Source organism: Malania oleifera, chromosome 9, assembly GCF_029873635.1.
Source record: "Malania oleifera isolate guangnan ecotype guangnan chromosome 9, ASM2987363v1, whole genome shotgun sequence".
Lineage (NCBI taxonomy): Eukaryota > Viridiplantae > Streptophyta > Magnoliopsida > Santalales > Ximeniaceae > Malania > Malania oleifera.
This window is the reverse complement of record NC_080425.1, coordinates 39,858,973-39,880,449: the sequence shown is the minus strand read 5'-3', so window position 1 is coordinate 39,880,449 and position 21,477 is coordinate 39,858,973. Positions and strand designations below refer to the sequence as shown.

At 36.8% G+C, this 21,477-nt stretch overlaps 1 non-coding gene across 1 annotated transcript; it reads left to right on the top strand.

Annotated features, from left to right (window-relative positions):
• The first annotated feature begins 213 nt into the window (after positions 1-213).
• On the top strand, positions 214-319 carry LOC131165111 (small nucleolar RNA R71). The gene has a single exon (XR_009139433.1). It is a non-coding gene; the product is annotated as a small nucleolar RNA R71 (small nucleolar RNA).
• Positions 320-21,477: the final 21,158 nt, after the last annotated feature.

The window sequence follows — 21,477 nt, the reverse complement described above, 5'->3', positions numbered from 1 at the left end:
TCATAAACTCCTTTAGGATGGGAAGAAGAAGGTTGGTAGGGTCTATCTATAGCAACAGCATGCTTATCAGAATTCTTGGCAAGGGTCTCAAAGAGAGCCCAAACCTTATTATCGTGCTTCGTGAGAAAAGTAACCCCGCAAGATACATCAACCATGGACCGGTTATACTCTCCTAAACCTTCACAGAAGGTTTGGACTAACTGTCACCTTGGGACTTGATGGTGAGGGAATTTACGCAGGAGGTCCCTAAAGCGTTCCCAAGTCTCAAAAAATTGTTCCCCATCTATCTATGAGAAAGTAGTGATTTTCTTCCTCATCTGGTTAGTTTCCCCAATGTGGAAGTACTTTTTCAGGAATTCATAATGCATAGTGGCCCAATTGGTCACCAAGTTCGAATCTAAGGATTTCAACCAATATTTGGCTTTATCCTTTAAAGAGAATGGGAATAGCCTTAATCGGAGGGCATCATCACCAAAGTGAGGTATAGCGACGGTGGAACAAACTTTAAGAAACTCATTTAGATGCTTGTTTGGATTTTCGATCGAATTCCTAAAGAAGTTGGAAAGCATTGAGAAGATAGAAGTATTAATTTCAAATTGTGCTGCCTCGACCTTTGGAAACCGGATACAAGAAGGTGAGGTGTATGCGTTGGGTGTAAAGCAGTCTCTAAGGGGCCAAAGAGGTTGCTCTTCCGCCGCTAGTCGGTGGGGAGCTTAAGGTTCCAAGTCATGAAAGGCAGGAACCAATTGATGTTCAACCATGACTTTGGGTTCAAAATACTCGGCTAACTCAAGACTAGAGGTAGACTTCCTAATTGACCTATGTGATCTCTCAATCTCGGGTTCTATAGGCACTAACTCAGGATCCAAAGAGCACAAACCTAGCATATACACATGTAGCTCACAATCAAGACTTCAAATATCAAACAAAAATTAAAAACAAAAGAAAATAAAGAAAAACAAAACATGTATTACTTTAAACTATAAATTGGTTTACACCCAAGTTCACTAGAACAAGGAGTGACTCGGGTTTTGAACTTCAGGGACTCAGTGCAGTTGTCCAGCTTAGGATGCCATTCGCGATAAATATGTTCAGTTAGCTATCCATACTAAATTAGATGGTAAAGTGAACCATTCGAGTGGCATAGGGTAGCGAAGGTGCACCAATCGTTCAGAGCACGATCGCGAACCAGGCTATACCCTATCTAGTAAGCATGAGAACACCCTATAGGAATTGTAACCTCTTACGTATAAATGACTAAATCCCTAGCTATGCTATCCTATCCCCTAGGGTTTCATCACAATCAGAGAAGTAAAAGTGCATGGAAATTAAATAAAAGGTATTAAAAGTGCAAAATTTAAATCAAAGCAGAATAAAGAAGCATGTATTGAAAATGTCTTCAATTACTACTCGTAGGCCTGTCACTAGTGATCAGGATTACAATCAAAGACCAACTATCTATGCAGCAGCGCCCAGAACTCAAAGGTTGTTACAGGCCTTTGCAGAATCAGAATCTAAACCAGACATGAAATTGAAAGGAAAGTAGTAAATCTAATCTAAGTGGCACCCAAAGACTCTTTAGATCTATCACTAACAAAAGAAGGGTCAAAGGGGAACCTTAATCATATATTCGAAGTTAGGTTTTATACCTAAAAGGGTTTACAAGCATTTGAATTCAAATCAAGAATCTTTTTTGCAAAAAATCTCATGAAGAAGATTGTTGGGCTCGTGCCTGGCGACCTAGTCGCACCATGTTCTTTCCCTAGTCACGCCTTGGTCAAGACTCGCGGGAATTCTAGGGTTCAAACTTCAGGCTTTCTTGACCTGGTCATGCCTATATGTCTCCTAGTCGTGCCACTAGTCAAAACTCTCGAGATCTCAACTTTAGTCAGTCTCTGTTCAGCCGACCTAGTCACCCCTCAGGATCACTTGGTTGCGCCAATGGTTGAACCTCTCAGCATCTCAATTTCACTCTAAACCTAGGAGCCTTCCTTCTGTGACTTGGTCACTCCTTGTGCTTGCTGTTTGTACCACATGGTCAAGAAAGGTCTTGTTTTCTTTGATGAACTAAGGCTTTGGGGACTTGGTTATGCAATTGGTTGAGCCTTGTGCTTCTTAATTTCTCCCTTGGCTTCTTACATTGCTTAAATCCTTGGTTTTAACTTCATTTTCCTGAAACATGAACAAACCATTTATAGCTCTGAATTATGATAAAAAAGGGTAAATACAAGATAAATTAGGAAAAAACATAAGTAAATGGGGGGTTAAAATAGTGCATTTTAGGGACACATCAATGGGCTCGCTAAGGCTTGGGTCCTTAACTACCAAAAATAATATTTATAACCTAACTAATCCCAAGTTCAGTAGAACGAGGAGTGAGTTGGGCATCGGTTGGAGGGACTCTAGTGCGGCAGTGCACTAATTTTTAAAATAGTGAACTTCTCATGAACAAGAATGAAAAGATGGAATTTTGGTTTGTTTACTAAACTAAGAAAGCAATTAAAATAAATTGAAGTAATTATGGAAAGGTGATTCCCTAGTTATGAATCCACCCTAGTCTTTACTGAGCTATAACTAGGTTCGGTCAATTCTCCTATAATAAGGTGTCAAATATAAGTCATTCACTCGAGTGGCATAGGGTAGCAAGGTTCGCACCAATCGTCTGAAGCAGGATCAGGAGAAGGGAGTATACCTTATCCAACGAATGTGAATTCCATTTTAGTGTAATCCACTTGAGTGGCATAGGGTAGCAAGGTTGCACCAATTGTCTGAAGCACGATTGGGAGACGGAGTATACCCTATCCAACGAACGTCGATTACATTATAGCACCAACCCTATTATACACAATTTCCTGAATCCTAGCTATGTCATTCTTAGCCTAGGGTTTCATCACAACCAGAGAATCAAACTAAACTAGCTACTCATGGTGCATGAAAATAAAGACAAGGTATTGAAATATGAAATTGAAAACATGACTTTAATTGAAATTGCACTTGAATGTAAACAAAGCAATAAATTGACAAGGGTATTGAAATCTAATCTAATGGCATCCAATGAACCTCGAGGTCTATCACTAACCAAAGAGAAATCAAAGGAAAACCAAACTACACTACCACTACTCTAGCAGCAACCCAACAACATTCTTGAGTTTGTCACAAACCAAAGAAAAACTACGGGCAACCACCATTTTAGATTACAACTTGAAATTAAAGAAAGCAATAAAACTAATCTATATTGCTCCAATTGGCACTCAAGGTCTATCACTAACCAAGGAGGAACCAAAAGGAAACCCTAATCACCTATTCAAAGTTTGATTTTATACCCAAGAGGGTTTACAAGCGATTGAATTCAAATTAGGAAAGTTTCACCTGAATCTTGCGCAGCAGATTTTTGAACACAAAGGCAGTCGACCTAGTCACACCATAGGTTCCCCCGGTCGCGCCTTGGTGTAGACATTCTAGAAAATCTAGGGTTCAACTGAAACATTCCTCAACCAAGTTGCACACCCCAATGCCTCTTGGTCACGCCCTTGGTCGAAGCTCTCGGTATCTCTGGTTTAGTCAGAATTTTGGAGTCTTCATTCCACGACCTAGTCACCCTTTGTGATGGCCTGGTCACACCATATGGTCAAGCAGGGTCATATTGCTTTGGATGGACTGAGACCTTGGAGACCTGGTCGAGCCTTGTGCTTCCCAATTGCTTCCTCGGCTTCTTGCATTGCTTAACTCCTCAGTTTCAGCTCTAACTCTAAACTAAGATAAAAAAGGATAATTACCAGAAAAATGAGAATGAAGCATAAGTAAATGAGGGCCCAAATAGTACATTTTAGGAACACATCACAACCCCAACTTACACTTTGCTAGTCCTCGAGTAAAGAAAAACTAAAAAACCTACAAAAGATAAACAAACTCTTATCTACCTCCTCTTTCGTGGGAAACACGATTGCATTTACTATATGCAACAAGGCTTTAAACCCATAGGTGGCTCTAGTGGATGAGTTATAGTCTCGTGAGGGTTTCTAGTGCGATACCCACAAACACCTATCCAAGTGAATGTCAATTAAAATCAATAAGTAGCACAACTATGCCATTTCACATATACATACATGCCATTATTACCATCATGCTCCTTGAGAAATAACTCCATTATAAAGACAACTCTGGAACAAATCACTCATACATGTCTCAACAAGATACAACTATTAAGAAAATCATAACCCTTAGAGAGTCAATCAATAATTCCAATTTAGAGTTAATATCATCATATAAATATGAGTATAAACAAGCACAGTCATAAGGCATATGTAAAGTGAATGATTCATCCCACTCGAGTCATCCTTGGATACCTACAAAACGGTTGTCTTAACTCGGCCTCACCGGTACACTCTCAAAAACACTCATGAAAAAGGGGTTCACTCTTGTATGTGAGGAAAAACATACATGATCAAACATCTCACATACATCAAAGAACCAACAATGAAAATGAAGTGAACTAATCCTCATAAGAATGGAATCCAGCGTAATAACGAAGTTTCAGGTCCTTCACCCTAGCGCCTTCTCACCTACTCGCCACATCCTACCAAGACCACCTTAGATTGATAATTCATAAACTAATTTATGAATCCATACATATGCACTGGAACACCTGAATAAGCTTCATATGTGCAAAAATGTGATGTGTTGTGTCCCTAGCTTGGCCATTTTCTTTTTTTTTTCTTTTTTCATTTTGGAGCAGATATCTACGTGCTTTTCTCATTTTGTCTTTTTCTTTCCTTTCTACTCATTCTTCTTTTTCTTTTTTTTTTTTTCTTTTTCATGGCCAGTTAGGACAATCATTACAACTTATATTGTCTTCGTGCTACCGATGGGGAACTAAACTCAAAAATAAAGTTCATGAATTATGCTCATCTCTAGGGGTGGCTTAATACTCACGTCTTGAGTAGGCTACAAGACCTAGGTTTATATCTTCCCACTAGACATCACCTTTAGGCTAGCAACTCAAATATCAATACTAGCATATAAAGAACATCTGGTGAGGAAAGGTTGAGTTTCATGAACTCAGAGTTTATGTAAATGACTCTCACAAAAAACAAAGGACTCAACAAAATCCTCACAAGGTGTCATAGTCACCACAGTTGTTCTCTCAGTGCTCACAAGGACACCTAAGTGAAACAAATCATGTGAAAGTGTTGACTCAACCTTGTAATACACTATGTAAATACTAAAACTTATATAACAACATTAAAGCGAATGAACCCCTAATCAACCCTCATTGAGTTGCCAAACAGGAACACTAACTATACCTTATGAAACTATGCATAAACAAATCACTTCATTGTTGGTGAGCATAATCAAGTCATTTACAAGATACATCTTGAAATTGTAACACAAATGTTATATAAAAGTATGTAAAGGGCATAAAGTGTGTTATCATGGCATACTGCATACATTGTTCACTAAAAATTTAAAAACATGTCATATTTGTGCCCTAGATGCTACGTATAGTGCCTTCCTAACCCCATAACCCCCAACTAAAGACTTCAGTGTCCCCACTGAAGTAAAAATAGAAAATACCTGTGTTGACCTAACATGGCTTTCGAATCTCGTTTTGGTGATAACAAATAAAGGTTGATTTAATATGTGTTGTTAAGTGATTATGTTTCAAGAATGCTTAATTAACAAAGTTCAAAAGGTCAAAGGAAATGCAAGTTCAAAGATCACCAAGGACCATAAAGCCACACTTATCTTCAAAGTGATCCAAAGGAAGCTCAAGTGAACCAAAATGATCAAAGCTTGTGGAAATCTTAAAGCTGACTCAAGCTCAAGTCTGAGAGGACTCAAAGTAGAGACACCATAAAGACTTCAAGCTTAGAGTATTTAAGGTTTTAGGATGAACTTTGTAAGTACTTCATATTCAAATATCATGTGAAATGGTTTGAAGCACTTTAGGGTTTGTCTTGGACTTTGAAACCTTGTTTTAAAACCTTGAAAAATATATTTTTTATAAAGAAACAAAGCAAAAGAGCAAAGTATTTTTGAAAAATAACCTGAAAAATAGAAAATTTTTTTGTTTAGATATTCATAATATATAGTATATGACCCTTAGGATTGATCTCAGCCGTTGGATCAATAAGAGTCCTCGCGCGTCTTTTTAATAAAGAACTGATTTTTAGGCTTTCCCGTGAGTTCAGGCAACCGAACTCGACTTCAGGCTCCTGAAGTGTCAACTTCAAGCGCCTGAGGTTCCAATGTCAGGCGACCGAGGTACCTCTCACAAGTTCTGTATTTTCCATTTAATTCTTCAGGCTACCGAACTTAATGTTCAGGCTACTGAAGAAATTCTTCAGGCACCTGAGGATAACTTCAGGCTACCGAAGTCCCCTCTTTCACACATATTCATTTCCAGTTTAAAATTCTACTTTAATTCTTTGCTTGGGTCTTTTATAAAACAAGTTTTCCATTATTTTAAACACATTTCTAAGCCCATGTAAGTACTCTAATGATGTACATGAAATGCATGAATCCTAAAATCATTCTAAGTTGTATTGAGCCTCAAGATAAAACATACGAAAATGTAGGTACATGAATTCTAAATACCCATTCCCAAGACATTCTTGAATTTTGCCACTTGCATCTTGATTCTCATACTCTTTGAGTTCCATGGTACTTTCTAATATGTATTAGCTTTTCTTTATGGCGTCCATGACCCGTTATCTTTCCTTACATGCTCAATGTAAGTCCTATTCACAAACTCAATGCACAGATCAAATATCAAGTGATTTTTTATTATCAAAAATCAGATTGGACTCATAGAGTCAACAATCTCCCCCTTTTTTATGATGACAAATGCATGAGCAAAAATATATAATGGGTTACGGCTAACAAGGCTCCCCCTCAATTAATGCATCAAATGGCAATATGCTCATATTCATATACACAATATTTAGCTCGAATCCAAATGAGATATGAAATATGCTCATGATAAATGTGATATTATTATTTGAATCCATTTTATTATTTTTGCTTCCAAAACTTTCTCCCCCCTTTTGACATTTACAAAAAGGTGCATAATTTGAATTCAAAAAGCAAGGAAATATATGCATTTGGGGAACCAAGTATTAAATCTTTAACACTCCCCCTTATAATTAGCATACTTCAAAAGTTTCTCTTAAAGTTCAGAAGTTTCAAAGTTTTGCAAATTTATCATTAACAATAGAACTTGCAATACATCAACCAGATAACAAAACATTTCAAAGTTTTAGAACTTCAAAGCCAGAACCAAATACCTAGAAAGACTCGTAGTCTTTGCTCACACATACTTTTCCTTTTACAAAAACAAAAACAAATGATAGTCAGAATTTTAAGCATGTGTAACATATTAAGTAGCAAAAAAAAATCATCTAACGTCTATGCATCCTAGTCAGTGTCACTGTCTTCAGCAATTCTTTTTCCTTTGGATTGCTAAGTTCTTCTTCTTCTTCTTCTTCTTCTTCTTCTTCTTCTTCTTCTTCTTGCTGATCTATGGATTTAAGACATCACGCATATCTTGACTAAAAGATGTGAATTCATTATAGAATGGCATGAACCAAAAAGGAGTTTCAATTACAGATTCTTGTGGCTGAGTCCAAGGTGAAATAGGAGGTGCAGTAGCTACTCTTCGTTGTCTTCCCCCTTTCAAGAACCACTCCTGATTCCGTTTTTCATATCCCATCTGTTTGAGAGTAGTTGAGGTGAAGAGTTCATATCTAGTCCTCTTGATGAACAGGTTTATCGGTGAGGCAACACTTAATTTTGAAAAAAGAAGACTGAGAGCTCCACCGTAAGGAAGCGTAATTCGAGATGCATCAAGCTTTGCCCACATCCATTTTCTGATAAGGCTAGTTAAATCAAGTTTCTTTCCTTTTAACAAACACCACGTAACAAAACAATCGGCATACGAAAGATGGTCGTAGGATCTAGCTTGTGGTAGAATGTTGTTGGTGATAATTTTTTGGAGAATTTGTGCTTTGAGGTTTAGTTGCTTATACAATGGTGGATTCCCAAAGTAAGTTGGTCCATTCTCCATGACCAATGGCAAAAATTCCTCAAGTGTAAAATTTTGTTGAAGCATCCATGATTGACCTAATGTTGGACATTCAAAATTTCCAGGAGAGACATTTAGAATAGATGCTAAAGATTCAAGAGAAAGCACTATATTCTTACCCTTCACCTCCGTTGAAAAAGAATTTTCTTCAAGAGTCATGTTTGCATAGAAAATTTTTATTAAGTTAGGAAAGGTCCCCTTTGCTTGATACTCAATGAAGTTTTTCCAGCCAATGTTTTGGAACAAGGATAAAATCTCAGGAAATTCAGGTTTGAAGAACTGGAGGTCAAGTATCTTACCAAAGATTGGTTCAACTGTAAGGAGTCTAGTTTTATACCGATGTTTAGATTGAGAAGATACCAACCATTGTTCAATATTTGGGTCATCTTTACCAGAGGATGAACCACGACTAGTCGTTTGCTTAGTTTGAGGCATTATGAGGTTTCCTTGAGTAGCAAAAGGTTCCTTTCAAACCCTAGAGTATGTATAATCGAACTTGGAGGCTTGAAATCTAAGATTTTATCACTGGAAATTGAAAGGGGGTAAGACGTTTGGCACTTCGGGTAAGTGGAGAGTCTTAGTTTAGGAGCCTAGAGTATAACTGAAATATGGTTTCATGTGTTTTAAATAAAAGAACTCCGTGACTTCAGGCACCTGAGAATAAGTGTAGGCGCCTGAAGAATTTCCTAGGTGAAATTTCAACAGACAGGAGTTGTTCGGTCGCCTGAGGTTTGAGGCTTAGGCACCTGAGGTACATGTAGGAGCCTGAGGATGTCAGCTCAGTCAATTGAAGTGCTTCAACTTCTGAATTTTCCTTATTTCTTTGATTTGAACCTCTCTAACTTATTTCCCTTATTATATAATGCTTCAAGAATTTTCCTTATATCAAAAATTTATGCTTAAGTTCAATATTCTCATTCTCAATTTTTAACATTGTGAACCATGCTTTTCAACATCAAGTCAGGTCAATTAATACACATGTAACATACATCATATCATCACATCACATGTAGCCAAGTAGGCATGTAGTACATAATATCAAGGCACTTATATGATAAGCTCAGATTTTATATTTTCTATATGTCTCATTAAGTTAAGCCTTGTAAAAAGACATCCTACAATTTTGGCCAACAATTCAATTTTTATTTTATTTATGTGTGAAATCACAATTTTCTTTTATTTTCCACACTTGTTTCGTTTTAACACCTTTCCTTTTAAACGGACAATCAAATTTAATGTGTCCCTTATTTTTACATAATGCGCAGGTCGTGTGAGTATACAGACCGTAGGAGGTACCAGCATAGAATTTTGACTCTTTAACAAAATACCCCATGTATCGATTCTTTCTTCTTCTATTTTCAATTCCATTGTAACCTATACCTTCTTTGTCTAAGGTCATTTTTGGGAACCTAAGAGTTTGTCAAAATTTTCTTTTCCCTTAGTGAATGTGTAGATGATCTTAACTTGATCCTCTATCTTTCTTTCTAGGTCTTGAAATTTTGGATTCTTTAAGCCTTGGAAAACATCTTGTAATTTTACCAATTCATTAGTCACTTTGTTTGCTTTGCATTCAAGTTCAAAGATTTTAAGATCTTTTACATTATCACTCAAAATCTTAGATTTTAACTCTTTTAGCTCTTTTGCCATCATATCGTTCTTGTTTTCTAATTTCATAATTTCTAAATCCTTTTCAGTCTTTTCTTTTTTCCAAGAAGTTTGAGACTCACACAGATCCACTAACTGTTTTTCTAAGTCTTTATTTTCTCTTTCCAACATTATTTTCTTGTTGGTCATCCTTGTTAGCATTTTAAGAACTTTAGCAAGTCCTTGTTGTACTTCTTCATAAGATGGCATGTTATCATTATCAGATTCATCACAATATTCACTACTAGAAGTATCACATGATGTATCACAGTCATTGCATGAATCATTTTGAGAATTTGAATAAGAAGTAAAATGAGTAGAGTATACCTCTTCATCAACCAATGCAACAAGGCCACATTTCTCTACTACCTTATCATTTGAGTATGGATCTTCCCAAGTAAAGGCCTTCTTTCCTTTGGTCTCTCCAAATCTCCTATCGAGTTCTTCCCATATCTCCTTAGCACTTTGACATGACTTGATTTCATGAAAAACATTAGTATCTAAGCCAAGCAATAGAATGTTCATAGCGCTAAAATTTATTTGCATTAATTTCATGTCATTCTCATTCAGTTCATATTCAGATTTAGGGATTTCAACATTATCAAAAGTTTTCATAGGAACAAGGTTTCCTTGATCAATTGCTCTCCAAGTTCTCCAATCCATGGATTTTATAAAAATTGTCATTCTCATTTTCCACTCGGTGAAATTTTCACCATAAAACATTGGAGGTCTTGTAGAGATTTGTTTCACACCAATTGGGGATACACCAAAATAATCCATGTGATCTTTTTACAAATTAACAATTACGTCTATGTACACCCGCTCTGATACCAAATGTTGATTAAGGTGTAATCCCAAGAGGGGGGGTGAATTGGGTATTTTAAAAAATTCTTTGAAACCTATTTACCAATCAATCCCTATATCTAAGTTTAACTAGTCACTTATCAAGTTGGTATGAAATTATTTAACATACACAAGCAAACTGGAAATTGAAATACGATGCGGAAAATAAAAAAGATAAGGGAAGAGAGAATGCAACCATGATTTTACGAGGTTCAGCCTACCTGGCCTACGTCCTCGCCTTGAGCAACCACTCAAGGATTCACTAACCCTGCTCCATAAAGTGGGACGGAGCTTCCCTTACAATCCGCTGCTTACAAGAGGCACAGCTTCCTCCTACTCTGCTGCTTACAAGAGATATAGCTCTCTCCTCTCACACCGGTTCACACACCGAACCATGTATACAATAGAATCTGGAAAATACACTCAAAAACAATGCTTCTAACAAAAGCTGGTGAGTACAATTCAAATTCCTAAAACATTGACATATGATATAACTTGAAGCTCGTGAATGAATGAAAACGATAAAATCGTTTTATGTATGATATGCCTCAACACACAAATCCCTTTTTAACCAAAACTTTCAAGTAAAGATAAATTCAAAATGTTTTGGAATAATCTAGGGTTCTTGGTTCACTTTGCAAAAATGCACACTTATATAATTGAAGTGAACTTGTTGGCAAAAAATTTGTCTTGAATATACACTTAATCAAAATCACAAAGTTTTATTTCAAGTACTCAACCACAAAACTGAGTATATTAATTTGCAGAAAAATATCCCTCAATTAAAATTATAGTCATAAGTGTCAAGGATATTAAATCAAGTTCTAATGTATCTAAAGCTAGATCCTTTTAGAAACCACACACTTGAATCAAACCTTTCAATGAGTCACAAACCATAAAACAAATAATGATCTTTTTTATAATAGCTTGGTATATATAAAGATACTTTCAAGATCACTCTTTTAATCAAAACTAGGTTTTTCAATAAGAAGCCCTTTGAGAAAATATATGTATATTTATATGCTCTTGAACCAAAATTTAATCTACCAATTTAGATAAACTTTCTCAAGTAATGATCTCTTAGAAAATTAATTTTTTGTGCGAAAGGCACACTCAAGATCAACACTTTTCAATACTAGTCAAGAACAACCAATGAGATGATATGTAAAAATCACAAGACTAATAACTTGAAAGATCAAATCTCAATACTAGATTGAAGTACAGTAGAGTAAACAAGTTCCCTTTGAAAATCTAAATTGATTTACCCAAACTTGAAGATATAATATTGATGTATAGGCAAACGAATAGCACTAAGAGTAGATAATCAACAAACTTGCAACAAAGTGTGTTCTTCTCTTTCTTGTGTGTCTCCCTCTTGTTCTAGGGTTTAGATATTCATAATATATAGTATATTACCCTTAGGATTGATCTCAGCCATTGGATCAATAAGATTCCTCCCGTGTCCTTTTAATAAAAAAAAACTTATCTTTAGGCTTTCCCGCGAGTTCAGGCAACCAAACTCAACTTCGGGCTCCTGAAGTGTCAACTTTAGGCGCCTGAGGTTCCAATGTCAGGCGACCGAGGTACCTCTCCCAAGTTCTGTCTTTTCCATTTAATTCTTCAGGCTATCAAACTTATCGTCAGGCTACCGAAGAAATTCTTCAGGCACCTGAGGATAACTTCAGGCTACCAAAGTCCCCTCTTTCACACATATTCATTTCCAATTTAAAATTCTACTTTAATTCTTTGCTTGGGTCTTTTATAAAAAAAAAAAAAAATTCTATGATTTTAAACACATTTCTAAGCCCATGTAAGTACTCTAATGATGTACATGAAATGCATGAATCCTAAAATCATTCTAAGTTGTATTGAGCCTCAAGATAAATCATACGAAAATGTAGGTACATGAGTTCTAAATACCCATTCCCAAGACATTCTTGAACTTTGGCGCTTGCATCTTGATTCTCATACTCTTTGAGTTCCATGGTACTTTCTAATATGTATTAGCTTTTCTTTATGGCATCCATGACCCGTTATTTTTCCGTGCATGCTCAGTGTAAGTCCTGTTCACAAACTCAATGCACACACCAAGTATCAAATGATTTGTCATTATCAAAAATCGGATTGGACTCATAGAGTCAACAAAAAGGATGAAAATGGAATAGTGGTAAGAAATAAAGCTAGACTTGTAGTTAAAGGATATAACCAAGAAGAAGGGATAAACTACGATGAAACATTTGCTCCCATAGCTAGAATGGAAGTAATTAGGATGCTCTTAGCTTATGCATCTCATAAGAATTTTAAATTATATCAAATGGATGTAAAAAGTGCATTTTTAATTGGTTATATTAATGAAGAGGTATATGTAGAACAGCCACCAGTCTTTGAAGACTTACAAAAACTTGAATATGTGTACAAACTAACTAAGGCCTTATATGGTTTGAAGAAAGCCCCTAGGGCATGGTATGAAAGAATTAGAGGATTTCTACTAGATAAAGGATTTTCTAGAGGTAAGGTTGATAGTACTTTGTTTATCAAATCTAAGAAAGATAACATGCTCATAATCCAAATCTATGTAGATGATATTATTTTTGGTGCTACAAATGATAATCTATGTAAAGAATTTGCTAAATGTATGCAAGAAGAATTTGAAATGAGCATGATGGGAGAGTTAAACTACTTCTTATGATTACAAATCAAACAAGTAAGAAATGGAACTTTTATAAGTCAATCCAAATATATAAAAGATATGATTAAGAAATTCGATATGGAAAATAGTAAACCCTTAGGTACTCCCATAAGTACTTCAATAAGCCTTGATAAATATGAAAAGGGGAAACCGGTAGATATGAAATACTAAGCCATGATTGGAAGTTTGCTATACTTAACAGCTAGTAGGCTCGATATAATGTTTAGTGTTTGCATGTGTGCACGTTTCCAATCAACACCTAAAGAATCACATCAAATAGTTGTAAAAAGAATGCTAAGGTACTTGATAGGAACAATAGATTTAGGACTTTGGTATCCTAAGGACACCGGATTCGAAATGATTAGCTATTCGGATACCGATAATGCAGGGTGTAAAATAGATAGAAAAAGTAAAAGTGGGACTAGTCATTTTCTAGGATGCTCTATAGTGTCTTGGTTTTCTAAGAAACAAAACTCTATAACCTTATCCACAGCTGAAACTGAGTATGTAGCAGCTGGGAGTTGTTGTGCACAAACCTTATACATGAAACAACAATTAAAGGACTACAATTTAGAATATTCCACCATTCGAATTAAGTGTGATAACACTAGTACCATAAACATCTCTAAAAATCCTATATCACACTCAAGAACAAAACACATTGATATAAGACACCACTTTCTTAGAGATCATGTTCAAAAAGAAGACATTATACTTGAATTTATAAACACAAATGACCAATGGGCGGATATCTTTACAAAACGTCTCTTCGAAGAAAGATTTATATCCATTAGAAGAGAAATTGGGTTGTTACATAGTAAGGAAGTGATTTAGGAAGGTTTCATATTGAGCAAAATGAGAAAACTAAGAAAATAGGGACTTCAGGCAACTAATCTTGGAAGCTCAGGTAACTGAGCACTATAGACTAGAAGCTCGGGCAACTGAGCCAGCAGACCTCAGGCGACTAAGGTGCTACTGCCTATTGAAATTCCAATTTTGTAAATGTAACGACCTGAAATTTCTATTATTTTCTCTTTTAGAATAACTATAATAATAACTTTGAGACCACTGCATACTAATAAAGTCAAATTCCACCCGGACCCATAGGTACAGGGATATGCCTATCTATACATACATACTGTCTATGCAACAAAATTATAATTTACACATCCATAAATATATACAATACCAGAGTTCTACTAAGTCCATAAATACACATATATTCATCCCCAAAAGAACCATAATATCATAGGGGCATAACCCTAACAAAAATCTATCCTGAACACAACCCTACAACTTACCCTGCATACAGAGTAGTATAAAACAACCTCCTTTACCTTGGAGCTTGGTCCACTCTTCTATCTGGATTTCTTGAAATGTTTGTAATGCTAGGGTGAGACACCTCTCAATAAGGGATATAAACTAATATCAGCATGTGGCAACATAAGTATCATTATAATATAAATATATACTGAACATGGTATATTCTATCTGTTAAATAAGGAAAACTTGTACATAATTCAACTGCATTTGATAAATCTAATAAAACTATTCTATATAAATCTGCATAGATCATATTTCATATAACATCTGTATTCATAAAAGTCATATGTTATATCTGCAGAATACTGAAATCATACCCTAGATGGATAGCAAGCTGATGTCATATATTACCCCCACATGATTGGGTTGTGCAGCCCATAGGCGGGGCCTAGCAATGGCTAGCCTACCACACTAAGTCAAACTGATAATTTTGTAAGAACGATTGGCTTGCCTAACTTAGTCTAAACTGCTAGGGGGCAACTACTCTCACGCTGATGCATAATCGACTATCCAAACTCCCACACTCTATCTGAGATGTGTGGTAGCACTGCCTGAACTGATAGCTACGGCACCATGCTCTGAATCTAAACTAAGCCATCCTGCATCTGCTATCATATAATACATTTCTCATAATATAATTTTGTTTTTAAATAACATCTTCATATTTCTGAAATAAAATCTAGTTTTTACATATATCTGAATAAAAGCTGTCATTTCATAATTTTTGAATAAACTGTCATATTAAAACTGATCACGACATCTGCGGTGGCTAAAAAAGTCAACATCTATGCCGACTGAAAGTTACGACATATGCGCCGACTACATTTCATAATATACATGAAAATACAATTTCTGTACTGTTTATAACTTTTCTGAAAACTGTAGTAAAAGATGTTTGTTCTATTTTTATGAAATAATCTAACATGCTATTAATTGCAGTAAAAATATATACTCATGCCACACATAAATGAGTACTATTCTATAACATTTTACCTGACCTGAAAACATATATTTTTCTGACAAAAATTATATTAAATTTGTTTACCAAAGTTTCCTCAATTCCATCTCATTATTCCCAAAACTATACATAATTTCTAAGTTAAATACTAAATACTGAATAATGCTTTTCTGAAATACCTGACTTAGTTTATCCCCTTACCTGATTCTTGGGAAACCTACTAAAATCCTAAACCACACATACGACGTCCCAAAAACTCCAAATCCTGAAATTAGATTAACCCCGGTTCAATCAACTCAAACCCCAGTATAAAACCATCTAATATATTTCTCAGGCCAAGAAATACCTAATAATCATGTAAATCCTAAAATAACTCACTTACCCTAATTTTGGGATGGAGTCCAAGAACTCCAAACCAACAATCTGCTTCGACTAAGTTTTAGAGAATTTCCCCAAGATCAACGCGGTAACCTCTGATTGTCGAAACGGGGAAAAACGGAACCGAAAACGTAGAGAGAAGGTGGAGAAATTGAAACCTAGAGACAAAAAATGGAGGGAGAAGATTTTTATCACCAAAAATATGATTTTTCGCTATATATAGGCAGTTGGCCACGTGGCTTCGTCGACAAGACACGTGTACTCGTCGACGAGTCACATAAGGGTGTTCGTCGATGAAAATAATGTACTCGTCGACGAGTCACATAAGGGTGTTCGTCGATGAAAATAATAAATTCATCGACAAACCCTTAATGGCCTGAATTCCCTACTCTCGATATCTTCCCATCGACAAGACACGTGTACTTTGTTGATGAGATCTAAAGGGATGTTCGTCGATGAGAACCCTAGGCTCGTCGACGAACGCCTGCTGATACTCCTTAATATAATTTCCTTTTTCCTTCTTTTCTTTTCCTTTATTATTTTATTGCTATTATTTTCCGAGTCTCTACATTCTCCCCTCCTTTTAAAAATTTCATCCTCGAAATTTGCTATCTATGCTATACACCATCCTCTAAGAAAAAAATTCGCTACTTATTTTATTATTTATCCTCACTTATGGCGGAGGAATACCATGATTACATTTACAGTCATGGGAGATTACAATAACAAACTAAAATTCTCCCAAAACCAACAAAACAAAAACCATTACATACACTGATTAATCTGCATTAAACAAAATCTATTTACATAATTTTCGCACCTATATTATTATCCTTTCCTAGCTAATGTTGGATTCATTAAAAAAAATGTGGGTATTTCTGGCGCATCTCCTCCTCCAACTCCAACAACGCTTCCTCCACAGGACTTTTACTAGTGTTATTTTCTTGGTGCACAACTCCTGTTATTTCCTATCTATAATATGTACTAGTATTTCTTCATATACCAAAGTATCTCTGAGTTCTATCTCCTCATAACTGATCACGTGGGAGGGATCTGGAACGTATTTTCTCAACATAGCTACATGGAATATGTCATGAATCCTGGATAGTGCTGGTGGTAAAGCTAATTTGTTAATAACTGGACCCACTCTCTCAAGTATCTCGAATAGGCCAATGTACCTAGAGCTCAGCTTACCCTTCCTCCCAAACCTCATAGCTCCCCCTCAGCGGTGCTACTCTTAAAAACACATGATCTTCCACATCAAACTCCAACTTCCGGCGATGAGTATCAATGTAACTTTCTACTGACTCTGGGCTACATTAATTCTATCTCTAATAAGTTGGACTTTATCATACGCCTGCTGCACCAATTTTGGCCCCAGAACTCATCTTTCACCCATTTCATCCCAGTATAACGGAGAGCGGCACCTTCTACCATATAGTGCCTCGTAAGGTGTCATCCCAATGCTACCCTAGTAGCTGTTATTATATGTGAATTCAACCAGCGACACAAATTGGGTCCAATTACCCTCAAAGTCCAGCACACATGCTCGTAGAATATCCTCTAGTATCTGGATCGTCCTCTCCGTCTGCCCATCAATCCGAGGATGGAAGGGTACGTTGAATGATAATTGAGACCCCAAAGCTTCCTGCAAACTCTTCTAGCACTCCATGGGGTCGAACTACCTCATGTATGTATAACTCTGCCAATCTGCCCATTGAATAGTTGACTTTAATAGGGAGAAAGTGAGCAATCTTTGTCAGTCAGTCTATAACTACCCAAATAGCGTTCTATCCATGCACCATCGGCGGTAACCCTGTAACAAAATCCATAGATATATGATCCCACTTCCATTCAGGGATATAGAGTGGCTGCAACTGTCTCTCCGGTCTCTGGTGCTTAGCCTTTACCTACTAGCACATCAAACACTGCTCCACAAACTTGGTTATCTACCTTCTTATGCCGCTCCACCAAAATGACTCTCGGAGGTCCCAATACATCTTAGTGCTACCAAGATGCATTGTGTAAAGGGTCAGTGCCTCTCCTCTAGAATATTATCGGCTCAGAGCATCAGCTACCACATTTGCTTTCCGTAGGTGATAGCTGATAGTGCAATCATAGTCTTTAATAAGTTCTAGCAATCTCCTTTGCCTCATATTCAGTTCTTTCTGGGTGAAGAAATACTTCAAATTTTTTTGGTCTGTGAAGATCTCACACTTCCCACCATACAAATAATGCCTCCAAATCTTTAAGGCATACACCACTACAACTAACTCAAATTCATGTACCGGGTAGTTCTCTTCATATTCCTTAAGTTGCCAAGAGACGTATGCAATAACCCTCCCATGCTGCATGAACACACACTCGAGTCCTTTCTAGGGCGCATCACTATATATAACAAATTTATCCACTTCTAATGGAATCGATAATACTAGTGCAGTGACAAGCCGTTGCTTCAACTCTTGGAAGCTCTTCTCACCCATCGGTCCATTCATACTTAACATTTTTTCTTGTGAGTCATGTCAGTGGACTTGATAATCTGGAAAATCCATCCATAAAACACTGATAGTACCCCGCCAGACCTAAGAAGCTTTTGATCTCCTGAATATTTTCCTGTCTCACCCAATTCACTACTGCATCTATCTTACTTGGATCTACTGATATGCAGCCTTTGGAGATCATATATCCAAGGAAAGTGACCTGCCTCAGCTAGAATCCACATTTTTTAAACTTGGCGAACAACTTCTTTTCTCTCAACACCTATAATACCAACCTCAAATGATTCTCGTGCCCCTCAAAACCCTTTGAATAAACCAGTATATCATCCATAAAGACCACAATAAACTGGTCCAAGTACAGATGGAATACCCAATTCATCAGATCCATAAATGCTGCGAGTGCATTAGTCAGACCAAATGGCATAACTAGAAATTCGTATTGACCATATCTAGTCTTGAATGTTGTCTTCTAAACATCCTCAGCTTTAACTTTTACTTGATAGTATCATGATTGAAAATCAATCTTGGAATAGACTTGAGTCCTCTGAAACTGATCAAATAAGTCATCGATTCTAGGAAGAGGGTACTTATTCTTGAACGTTACTTTATTTATTTCCCTATAGTCGATGCACATTCTTATAGTCCCATCTTTCTTCTTTACAAACTAGTACACCCCATGGTAATACGCTAGGCCTGATAAACCCTTTATCTAATAACTCCCACAACCAGTCTTTCAGCTCTTTTAGTTCGGCTAGGACCATCATGTAGGGTGCTTTAGATATCGGTGTTGACCCTGAATGTAGATCTACAGTAAACTCAATCTCCTAATCTGGTCGTAAACTGGGTAACTCTTTTGGATATACATCTAGAAATTCTTTGACTACTGGAATATCAGCAAGCTTTCATTCTGCCTCTAACGTCTCCTTTACATAAGCTACATACCCCTGGAAACCATCCTAAAGTATCCTCCTTGCCTGAATAGCTGACACTAACTGTGGTGAGACACGTACACATGATTCAACAAATTTGAATTCATGTTCTCCCGATGGTCTAAAAATCACCTCTTTTTTATAGCAATCAATGTTGACATAGTTAGCTGTCAACCAGTCCATACCCAATTATATCAAACCCCTGCATGTCTAGTATCACGAGATCAACTAGTAATATTCTCTTCTCAATGCCCACTGGATAGTTTTTAAGCACTCTTCTACACCTCACTACTGATCCAGTAGGTGTGGTGACTAACAACTTAACATCTAACAGTTGTGTCTCAATCCCAGATAGTTTGACATACCCCAATGATATCAAAGAATGGGTAGCATTTGAGTCATATAAAACAACAATTTTATATGATAAAGCAATAAGAATACCTGTCACAACGTCACCTACAGCCTTGGCGTCTCCTGGAGTTAATGCATAAACCCTCGCCGGGACTATGTTCCTCTACTGGCCTCTAAAGGGTGCCTGATGACCTCCCCAAAATAGTATAGGATTTGGTGAATGAGTCAACGGTCCGAGACATGCTCGAGCCATATAGTCAGGTTTCCCACACTAGTAGCAAGCATTCTCTCCCATTTGGAATTCACCCATATGTCTTCGGCCACACCTAGGGCAGATGGGATAAGTCTACTCACCCTAAAAACCACAGTGTCCCATCATCTACCTCTGGCCCCCGCTATATCGATCTCCCCTCCATGGGCCCCGACTAGAACCCGCCTGAAATCTCGGAGGTGTAGGCCTCTTTCTCTAACTCGGTGCTCCCACATCCCTTTGATTGCTCTCCTTTGCTACTATGGCCCAATCTACAAGTTTAGAGAAGTCCTAAGCCTTTAGAACCGCCACCCATTTAAGGATTTCCTGCTACAAGCCCCCTCTAAAACATTATTGCCTTCTTAGCCTCATCTGGTACAATATAAGGAGTAAAACGTGACAGCTCAATGAACTTCGCTACATACTGTTGAACTGTATGATTTCCCTGAGTCAAATTCATAAATTCTGCTACCTTAGCCTCTCTGATGGAGGTAAGAAAATAACGATCAAAGGAAATTTCCTTAAATCGGCTCCAAGTTATGATCTCTGGTATGATTCTCTATTCCTCTAGTAATTTTATAACTATCCACCATCTCTCAGCCTCACCTGTCAATTTAGAGGTAGTATACTGGACCCTCTAATCATCTATAAAATGCAGTAGTTTTCAGCAACTGCAGGGTCAGCTCCCCCTGAGAATGCCAAAGGATTCATTTTAGTGAATTTCTCTATGGTACAGCCCTGATTTGAAAATGGGCCTCCCCGCTCCTTGGAGCTTCATTCAATCTCAGTCATAACCTACTGAGCTACACTAAGAAAAACAGCATCAGAATCACTGCCGCCCGCAATAAAGGACCCCGCGCCATCATCACCACTACCGTGAGCACTGCTACCTCTAGGGTCCATCCTGAAAAGACAATAAACATAATTTGAGTACCTTATCTTCTTAACATAACTAATATATATATTTAGCTGGCTAAAATCTTAGATCATCAATTAACTTAACATCCTTACTCCCAATTAAAGATTCAATCCTGCAATTTAGAAACACAACCCGACAATAGTTTACTATGGCTTTCTTGAAATCGTCACCCAGAAAAAGCACAGAAACCACCACGAAAATCCTATTTCCAGGCTACAGAACAAAACCCTAAATTCTCATCTTAACTCTCCAACCTTGACTCTCTAAAATCCTGATTTATTCCTACACTTTGGTATTGTTTCTGCTATACACTAAAGTCTACAGAACCTAGCAACCTAGGCTCTATTACCAAAATGTAACGACCTAAAATTTCTGCTATTTTTTTATATATAATAACTATCATAACAACTCTAATACCAATGCATACTAATAAAGTAAAAGTCCCCCCAGACCCATAAGTATCGGGGATATACCTTTCTATACATACATATCGTCTATGCAACGGAAACTATAATTTACACATCCATAAATATATACAAAACTAGAGTTCTACTAAGTCCATAAATACACATATATTCATCCCCAAAAGAACCATAATATCCTGGGGGCATA